Source organism: Urocitellus parryii, chromosome 7 (assembly GCF_045843805.1).
Source record: "Urocitellus parryii isolate mUroPar1 chromosome 7, mUroPar1.hap1, whole genome shotgun sequence".
NCBI lineage: Eukaryota > Metazoa > Chordata > Mammalia > Rodentia > Sciuridae > Urocitellus > Urocitellus parryii.
In genome coordinates, this window is record NC_135537.1 from 152971691 (window position 1) to 152982441 (window position 10751).

General features: G+C 43.2%; 1 non-coding gene across 1 annotated transcript; it reads right to left on the minus strand.

The window, feature by feature from the left end:
* Positions 1 to 8652: 8652 nt before the first annotated feature.
* LOC113196099 (U6 spliceosomal RNA) lies at positions 8653 to 8759 on the minus strand. Its single transcript, XR_003302507.2, has one exon. It is a non-coding gene; the product is annotated as a U6 spliceosomal RNA (small nuclear RNA).
* Positions 8760 to 10751: the final 1992 nt, after the last annotated feature.

Sequence of the window (10751 nt, forward strand, 5' to 3'; positions counted from 1 at the left end):
TTCAATCTAATGTATGAAATATGATATGTCATGAGCTTTGTAATGTTGTGAACAACCAATAAAAAAAAATGGGATTTTGAAAAAAAAAAAAAAGTACAATTTAGAATCCAGAGTGTACAGTAGCAATAATCACAGGTCTACATGGGTTAGAGTGCTAGCAGAAATCAAAGGATCACCTTAAATCTCTTCTACATTCAGGAAACAGTGCTAATGATCAGAAATTGACTTTGTCAAAGCAAACAAGATAGGTCTTCAAGTGACAGTGTGGCCCTTGTGTGTCAGATACAATTATAAAAGAGAGTACTTATTAATGTTATCTTGCCTTTAATCTTATATAACTTTCTTCTTTTTTTTTTTCAAAGAGAGAGAGAGAGAGAGAGAGAGAGAGAGAGAGAGAGAGAGAATTTTTAATATTTATTTTTTAGTTTTCGGTGGACACAACATCTTTGTTTGTATGTGGTGCTGCAGATCGAACCCGGGCCCCATGCATGCCAGGTGAGTGCGCTACCGCTTGAGCCACATCCCCAGCCCGAATCTTACATAACTTTCATTTTATGAACTTTTATATAACACTTATATAAGACTTAGATATAGTTTTCAGATGCATACATATACCTAGTCACATATATTTAGGGTATCAACTAAATTGTTATAACCTAGTAACAGTTATTTGTTTAACTAGTTACAGAGTAATCATTTATGACTTTAATACACAGCCGGGCGTGGTGACATGCCTGTAATCCCAGCAGCTTGGGAGTCTGAGGCAGGAGGATGTAAGTTCAAAGCCAGCCTCAGCAAAAATCGAGGTGCTAAGCAACTCAGTGAGACCCTGTCTCTAAATAAAATACAAAATAGGGCTGGGGATGTGGCTCAATGGTCAAGGGCCCCTGAGTTCAATCCCCAGTACCCCCAAAAAACAAACAAATAAAACAAAACAAAACAAAAAACAGGAGAGAATCACTGAAGCCAGGGCTGACAGATGGGAAACTTTAAAACAGACACACCTGCAGGTACAAATTTCTTCCACTTACTTGACTTTGGACACACCAACTCCAAAAGCAAGATTGTATCATAATCCAGAAAGCTATTCAAAAGCCAGATGGCTACAGTAAAACATTATCTTAGACAGGCTTATACCTGTAGGTGGTCCTTTTTTAAACTCACTTTACCTCTGATAGACCAACTCCAATTGTAAGACTGTTCAAAAAAGAAAAACAGAGAGACCACCACAGAGAGGACCCCCAAACCATGTCTGACAGATGGGAACCTTTAAATTGAGCAGCCCAGATCTTTCCCAGGGGATTACCTATAGGATCAGTGCAGTATTGGCCATGTTTTAAAAGGGGGTAATAACAGATATAAACAAAACGAAAACATAGACAGTCAGCCAGAGGGAGTTCCCAAACCCAAGGCCAATAAACAGATGAGAACCTAGAATAAATCAGAAGGGAGTAAATATCCTGCTTAACCAGGACTCCTACCCCAGTGGAGCCACAGGTGTCCCCACAAACAGGGACCAGATGTTCCCATGAAGAGGAAACAGGTGTGTAGAATCAAAGGTCTTGGCGTGCACATGGAGGACTTACCAGATGGCCAAGGGTGTGTGACTTTACTGAGTTCAGTTTCCTTTTTCTCAAAGTGGATCACAATGGAGCAACCTGTACCCCTCAGGGAGAGAGAGCAGAAGTTCTCCAAAGCCAAAGGAGCTTTGGCAGCTGCTGGGAGGGTCCCTCAGTCCCTCCCTTTGCTCACAGGAACTGCTCCTCTGGTTCAACCCACAGCAAACTCACCCATCTCCTGACTCTCCACAGTTGGCTCTCAACAAGTGTTCTCCAGCATTTTGCATCCCAGCATGAAACTGGGGTTCTTTGGAGAGCCAGGTCTGCCCAAGAAAGCTGGAGTGGGGGCTGCTCTTGGGTCCCATCTAGGGTGCCAAATTTGTTACCTTGTCCCTGATGCCAATCTAATAATAAGGACATGATTTTGAGAAAAAGGAAAAATAAGTTTGATTACTTTGCTAGCAAAGGAGAAACACAGAGGACTCCCATACTAGAGGCTGTGATTCTGCCCATCAGCAGGAACAGAGGCTTTTAAAGAGGTGATAGAAGGCTACATTCACTTCTCTGTTGGAGTTGTCATTCACTTGCTAATTTGGGGATAGTCATTTCTTTTCTGAGATCTTCTGGTGTCATCCCCCAAATCTGGATTACTTAGGTTCTATGTTGAGTGTGTACTGAGGACAGGTAAATCTGCCTAAACTGGGAAAGAAAAGTAATCCTGTTTCCCCTGAGATTAGAGAAGGGGAGAAATTAGGGAGGGGCAGGCAGAGAGGAAGAGAAAGAAACATGTCCATTTAAAAAATAAGTTGCAGTGGCAAAGCAGCAAGGGCTATAGTCAAAGCATAAAGTGGACCATTGTTACACCAGCACCATAATAATAATAAAAAAAAAAATTTAGTTTTTTGCTTTAAACACTTCTAGGAATATTGCATCTGGTTGTCCAATAAAGGTAATTAATAATCCAGGGTTATTAATAGATATATATGTGCACACACACACACACACACAGGGGAACCCAGGAACACTCTATCACTAAGGTACACCTCCAGTCCTTTTTATGTTTTAGAAGTTACCCAAGGTCTCTCTAAGTTTTCCAGGCTGACCTTGAATTTGTGATCCTCCTGCTTCAAGCTCCTAAGTCTCAGGGAGTACAGTTGTGCGCTTCTATGCGAGGTGAAACAACTACTTTTTATGTCTATCTGTTTAATATGCCTCAAGTCAGTTTTCTTTTTAAAAATTTTTTTTATTGCTGCCTTTAATTATACATAATAGTGAGATCGGTCATGCCCTCCTCTTACATACATATAATTCCATCAATCTCATTCTGCAGGACCTTCCCTTTCCCTCTCCCCTCTCCCTGCCATCTGCTTGCTCTGCTCTGCTAATCTCCCTTCTATTATTATTATTATTATTTCAATTAGTACATTGTAATTATACATACAAACGGGGTTCATTGTAGTGTATCAAGCCAGATTTCCTTAAAACATTCTAACGCGGGGCTGGGAATGTGGCTCAGGCGGTAGCACGCTCGCCTGGCATGTGTGCGGCCCGGGTTCGATCCTCAGCACCACATACAAACAACGATGTTGTGTCCGCCGAAAACTAAAAAAAAAAAATATATATATATATATATATATATATATATATATATATTAAAAAAAATTAAAAACAAAACAAAACATTCTAACACTAGGCACGGTGGTGCATGCCTGTAATTTCAGCAGCTCAGGAGGCTGAGATAGGAGGATTGTGAGTTCAAAGCCAACCTTGGCAAAAGCAAGTCACTAAGCAACTCAGTGAGACCCTGTCTCTAAATAAAATACAAAATAGGACTGGGGATGCAGCTCAGTGGTTGAGTGCCCCTGAGTTTAATTCCTAGTACCAAAAAAACATTCTAACAGTGACATGCAGTGCCCTCTTATCTGTCACCCATCTGGAAGGTAGCCAAAGAGTAAGTAGCTATAGCAGGCACTGCTGCCCACTTTTAGGAACCAGCAGCCTGTATGCTGGGAAAAGGGGAGGATATGGGAAGTGATAATTCCCGGCCTTGATGCAAGCTGGGGACTGAAAGATCCAAGTCAGTGCTGGGTTCTAATCCATAGCTATCACCTCACTTTTGCATCTTTGATCTGTTCCTTCCCACTGGACACTTGCTTCCCAGGCTGTTAGTTACACCCCCACATTCCTTAACAAAGCAGAACTGATCAGCAGAGACCGACTTGCTGAACGTGGTGTCGTCCAAGAACGGCCCTCCTGAGTCACTGGTTATTCAGGGCTTCCCTATTTAGGACAGTTGTTCTTCCATGTAACTTCTCCCCTACTCCCAGCACACCTCTGCCGGTCCCCTGTACAAGGCTACAGTTGTTCCAGGGGCTGCCATTGACTTATTCATGCAGGAAATACATCTTGAGGACTGACTCGACACCAGGCATCGTTCTCCTGCTGGGGATTCAGCAGTGGAAACACAAACCCTGATCCCAGCCTCGGTAGGTTGTGCATAGATCAATGTTAATTGAGAGAATGGGCTAGAAAGAAAATCAAGTCAGGTACTCGGGAGGGGGAGGCAGGAAGATAGCAATTGGAGGCCAGCCTTAGTGACTTAGCGAGATCCGGTCTCAACAACAACAAAAAATTATTAAAAAGCCTGGGGTTGTGGCTCAGTGGTAGAGCACCCTTGGGTGCCATCCTGTGTGGGGGCACGGCTCTGTCATGGTGTCACAGTGACCTTGCACATATCTGCTTAGGCAATGTCTTGAACAGTGGTTTATCTGAGTCTTGGCAGAACACCTTGTGATCTTCATGGACATGGAGGGAGCTGCTATGGGGCCACCTTCTGTCGAGCAGGGAGCTGTCCTGAGACACTGCATGCACTGGGCCTCTTAGTTGTGGTAGTGGACTTCTTGGTGGGTGAGACAAAACGTCACAGGGACCTGGCATCTTTGGCTTATTCTTTTTGCAATCTGTAAATTACCTAAATTATTCTCTTTGCTGTAATAAAGTATCTAAGTTTGAAAAGGCTCCTTGTAACCTCCCTGATTCTCCTGGTCAGGAGGTGGCCTTGCCAGATGTGAGCTTGATACCTGCACGTCTCGTTTCTGCTCTCCAGGCAAGCAGCCCAAGGCTTCATAGCTCACCATCTCCTCAGAGTGTCCTTAGCCATCTTTCCTGTCAACTTTTCTTCCAGGCATGTTTCATTTCTGCTCTGTTGAATTGCATTTCTTGTTTCCAATCCTTCCTTTCAAACCACACTACTCCCAGAGTAATCTTTTCTTTTTCTTTTTCTTGGTACCAGGGATTGAACCAGGGGTGCTTAACTTCGGAGCCACATTCCCATCTTTTTTTTGTATTTTATTTAGAGAAGGATCTTGCTGAGTTGCTTAGGTCCTCCCTAAGTTGCTGAGGCTGGGTTTGAACTCACCATCCTCCTGCCTCAGCCTCTGAGTCCCTGGGATTACAGGTTGGTGCCACGGCAACTGGCCAGAGTAATCTTAAAATGCCATTTTGTACATGGTGCCCCAAAGTTCACAGACTGTAGGTTGACATGCTTTAGCTTCTTGTTCAAGACTCTTAACACTTGGTCATTTGTTACTTCTTCAAATTTCTTTCCCAAGAATCCTCTGTATCAACCTTTTCATCTCGCCATCTTGTCCAGTTTGTGGGTCTTTGAATTTGCCAGATTGGCATCTCCTGGGAGGCCTAGGCTAAGTATCACTTTCTTTTCTCCTGATATGTTCCTACATCCTGAATTCTTCTGAAACTGCAGGTGACTGAATTCTCTGTGGGCTTGCAGATGAGTCAAAAGTAGGAAATGACTGGAGAAGCTTGGCTTGGTGGTGCACCCTATAATCCCAGTGGTTTGGGAGGCTGAGGCAGGAGGACCTTTATTTTATTTATTTATTCATATGAGGTGCTGAGAATCAAACCCAGTGCCTCACACATGCTAGGCAAGTGCTCTGCCACTGAGCCACAGCCCGGCCCTCCTATTTTTTATTTCTAGACAAGATTTCCCTAAGTTCCTTAGGGCCTTGCTAAATTGCTGATGCTCCCTCCAACTTGTGATCCTCCTGCCTTGGCCTCCTGAGTTGCTGGGATTACAGGCGTGTGCCACCACACCACATTCCTATTGAAAACAGCAGTGTAGGAGGCCCCTAAAATTTGCCATATAATTTTACTGTCTGCATAGCTGTGGGGTGGAAGAGGAAGAAAGGTCTGCAATTGTAGCCAACTGCATAAGGCTGCTTGGACCCCATGAAGGATAGGAACCCCTGATGTAGGCAGAAGATTAAACCCCACTAGGGTTTGGTGTTACAAGGCTGGACAGGTATCTCAGCTAAATGTCACACTGGCTTATCATTAACCTTTCTGAATCATAGTGTACTCATTTGGAAAACAAATTATATCTGCTCTGCTTACTCTACTGACTTTCTAAAGGAATAAATAAAATACTTTACATAAAATTGCTTTATAGATGATTGAGTGCTCTACAGATCTCATTATGCCACTTAATTCCAGGCCATGTGGTTCCGTGTATTATGTTCCAGTTGACATCATGTCCTGCTTATCTCAAAATACTAAGTTCGTCTTTATCTTTGGTCCCCTCCCCCTGGTTGTCTGTGTGCTTCATTGGTCTGGAGTCCTTTGCAATTACCTCAATCATGGCCACAAGCAAAGCTTTGGGATCAGACCCTGACAGCTCCAGCTCCCATTGATCAGGTTATAGCAAGGCTCCTGCATCATTGTAGAGCTTGTTGATGAGGAAAAGAAACTCACTGCAGCTGGGTCCCCTCCTCTCCAAACGGAAATGAACATATTATTTAAAGCAGTGCATCTCAAATTATCCCTGGTGAAGGACTTTGGTCTTACTTGCTTGCTTTCTTCTTTTTCTTTTTTGAACCAAGAATTGAATTCAGGGGCACTCGACCACTGAGCCACATCTCTGGCCCTATTTTGTATTTTATTTAGAGACAGGGTCTCCCTGTGTTGCTTAGGGCCTCTCTCTTGCTGAGGCTGGCTTTGAACTCTCGAACCTCCTGCCTCAGCTTCCCAAGCTGCTGGGATTACAGGCGTGCACCACTGCCTGGCTTTAGTCTTGCTTTCTGAAACATCGTGTATTAATATTTTTTAGAAAATTGTGTATTAATATTTTAGAAAAATGATAAGACCTGTAAATTATGACCTGTTTTTTTTGTTAACCATTAGATTCCATAGACAATTGACAAAATATCTACAAAAATGTCTAGATCTTACTTGCAATTTCTGTGCTTTTGGTGGATTTGGAAGCAAACAGTTCACAAAGAGTACAGATTTAAAGGCTACACAGGTATTTCAAGAAGATGAAGTCCAGTGGAAAATCTGATTAGCTGATGATCAATGGATGGTTCTCCCTTGGTCCAATCAGCTTCAAGGAATGAGTGATACCATGGTATACATGCCACCAGTTGACAGAGGATTTGGTTGATTTGGTTGAGAACAACCTGGCAGAGATACTGGTCAGGATATACATGCAGGCATGCAATAGGAGATGATAGCTTGCTGTTTTCAGGGCTGCCCTTTGAATGCAGCATCCTCAGCTGGGAACTGGAGCTCTGTTCTGCAGAGTACGTGTTTTGTAACACACAGAGCAGAATCTTGGCTCAGTGTTTAAGCACCCCTGGGTTCAATCCCTGGTACATGAAAAAATAAAAAATAAATAAATAAAATAAGAAAAAGCAGTGGGTAGGATGGCAGGGGATCAACCTCTAGCTCTGTACAATGAGTTTAGTAATGTCTAACTCAGAATTATATAGGTTGGCACAGGCTAAAAGTAAACACTCCTTACAAATACCCAAGTGTTTGCTGAAGCTATTGAAGAAGTCCAAACATGGAATTGTTAGGAATTAGTAAATAAGAAAGCTTTCCTTGTGAATTTCAGCTGTTATCACAGCTATGTAATTCATGTGTAAAATTATCCCTCAAGAAAATCCGTGTATCGTTTTTTTTTTTTTTTTAAAGCATGTAAGTGAACAGTTAGTTTTACTTCAAGAATTTTTGTAAAAATGGATGACTGTGGCCGGGTGTAGTGATGTACACCTGTCATCCAGAGACTCAGGAGGCTTGAGGCAGGAGGGTTGCTGAGTTCAAGGCCAGCCTGGGCAACTTAGTGAGACAGTCAATAAAAAATAAAAAAGGTTAGGGATATACCTCAGGGGTGGAGTGCCCCTGGGTTCAGTGTCTGTCTTTCTCTCTCTCTCTCTCTCTCTCTCTCTCTCTCTCTCTCTCTTTCTCTCTCTCTCTCTCACACACACACACACACACACACACACACACACATGGAAAAGAGAGGAAAAAAAAGGACATCTAGGATCTGGGTTAGAATGACAGGATAAAGTAGGACCATAAACACTCTTTTCTCTAAGACCTGATGAAATGAAAAAACTGTTATCTGTGACATACGTTCTTTGAGAGCGAGGTCACAATCATAAACCAAAGCTTCACGAAAACTCAAGTGGAAGGAAACCCTCTGCCAGGCCCTAGGATGCGCCCCTCTGCCCACATTAGAACCCTCACAGCACCCTGTGGGAGGCCACAGGCGGTCAGGGAGTTGCCAACCAGTAAGTGGATTTCATATAAAGTCTGTCTGATTTCTACAAAAGTAGGCTCTCTCCCCAGGGGCCTGCTTCCCGGGGTCAGAGCTCTCTAGCTTCCACAGCCCCCTGCACCTACCACCTGCCCAGAGCCTGAGGGCCTCTGAGACTGCAGCTCCAGGGAGGGCACGGGTTCCACCTGACAGAGGGACAAAACCAAGATAATGCCCCAGAGGCAGTCAGCGTGGGGGCTTGATGTCCAACCTGTTCTTCACCATCTCACATTTCACTCCATTTGTTTATGGCCCTGCTCTGCTGGGGGCCTGTCTACTAACAAGCGGATGTGTTTCTCCTAATGTACACGTGGACACTCGGTGCCTCTAGACTACAAAAGCCACACCATATATTCCTTCCACTCAAAAGTACAGGACTTACAACTTGCCACATTGTCAAGTTTGCCCTACTGTAGACCAAGAACTATTTTCTGGAAGTGAATTCAAAGTTTCTTTCTTTTCTTTTTCTTTTTTTTTTTAAATATGGAACGCTTCACGAATTTGTGTGTCATCCTTGCACAGGGGCCATGCTAATCTTCTCTGTATCGTTCCAATTTTAGTATATGTGCTGCTGAAGCAAGCACTCAAAGTTTCTTAATTTGTCTCATTACTGTGTCAAAAACAACACAAGGGCTGGGGTTGTGGCTCAGTGGTGGGGGGCTTGCCTGGCACGTGTAAGGCACTGGGTTCGATCCTTAGCACCACATAAAATAAATAAGGTATTGCATTTATCTATAACTAAAAAAAAAGTATTAAAACAACAATATAAGAAGCCGGGTGCAGTGGCGCACGCCTATAATCCTAGCAACTCAGGAGGCTCATACAGGAGGATAGTGAGTTCAAAGTCAGCCTTAGCAAAAGTGAGGTGCTAAGGAACTCAGTGAGACCCTCCTCTCTAAATAAAATACAAAATAGGGCTGGGAATGTCGCTCAGTGGTTGAGTGCCCCTTAGATCAATTCCCAGTACCCCCCCAAAAAAACCCCAAACAAACCCCTCCCCAAACCCACAAGACCATACTTTTAAATTTATTATTTTTAATTTTGGGGGGCACTGGGGATTGAACCCAGGGGTGCCTTACCACTGAGCCGCATCCCCAGCCCTTTTGAGACAGGGTCTTGCTAAGTTTCTGAGGCTGGCTTTGAACTTGCAATCCTCCTGTCTCAGCCTACTGAGTTGCTGGGATTACAACTGTGCACTCATGCCCCGCTAGTGTTGCACGTTAACTTTTATTAAAAAACAAGCGAACATCTTTAACTTATCAGATGCTTCAATTCACATTTCTGTCTGTAGGCAATGATCACGGTATAGACCCAACACAACAAAAGCAATCAACATAGGCTGATAAAGTGGTAGGTACCAGGGCTGTGCTCAAACAGGGAAGAAAATACCAAAGGCCAGTTGGAGAATCAGGTAGTTTCCACAAGTGTCCTCAATACTGTGATTCTGATATGAAGTAGTCACCCCCTCAGAAGAGTGCCGGGGCCAAGGACTCAGCTGGGCTGCTTTGAACTTATAAAGAATAGATGTATGGAGCACAGTGCCGATTTATCTGCAGCGGTCATTCAAGCAGATCAAATTGCAAGGACTGCCAGCAGAGCCCAGAACTCGAATAAGAACAAATGCTCTTCAGTTTCTCAAGTAGCCTAATCTATTCCTCTGATCAGGATGCTCTCTTACCTGGATAATCTTAGAGGAACAAGGAAAACAGAACTCTCCCCAGCTCATCCTTTTCAACATTCTATGTCAGTCCCCCAGAAGTACAACCCACATGATGAAAATTTTCTAGATTATGGCTCCTCTCCTGTTTAGTGCATTCTGCACTGGCACCTTCCTTTAATAAGGAGTTAGCTCAGGGTATCTTTACTGACTGGGGAAATGTCCTTGGTTGAGTACCAGCAACATGGTTGTAATAGGGTGACTTTTAAAAATTCTTTCCCCAGAATCTTAAAATACAGTTCCCCATCCTCAAGATTGAACTCAGGGCTTCATATGTTAATGTTAGGCAAATACTCTACTACTAAGCTACCTCCTGTCCTTGTTTTTTTTTTGTAAAGGAGATTGAACTCAGGGGCACTCGACCAATGAGCTACATCCCCAGCCCTATTTTGTATTTAATTATTACAATTTTTTTTAGATATCAATCAACCTTTATTTTATTTGATATGTGGTGCTGAGAATCGAATCCAGTGCCTCTAGGCACTGTGCTCTGCCTCTGAGTCACAACCCCAGCCCCTGTATTTAATTATTTAGAGACAAGGTCTCACTGAGTTGTTTTGTGCCTCACTTTTGGTGAGGTTGGTTTTGAACTCATGATCCTCCTGCCTCAGCCTCCTGAGCAGTTGGGATTACAGGTGTGCACCACTGGCCCCAGCAGAGGCTATTTTTATATGGTAGCAAATACATAAATTTGAATAGGATGCAAACAAGTTTTTCAGAGTTCTTAGAAGAATGATTTATTTGCCTGTGAAGAAGTATGTTAGCAAAGTAAAGGAAAAATAATTTTGAGGACATTCAATTAATTTTTTTTGTACAGTATTCTCCTGGCAAAAGCCCTGGGTGCTGAGGTTGCGCCTCA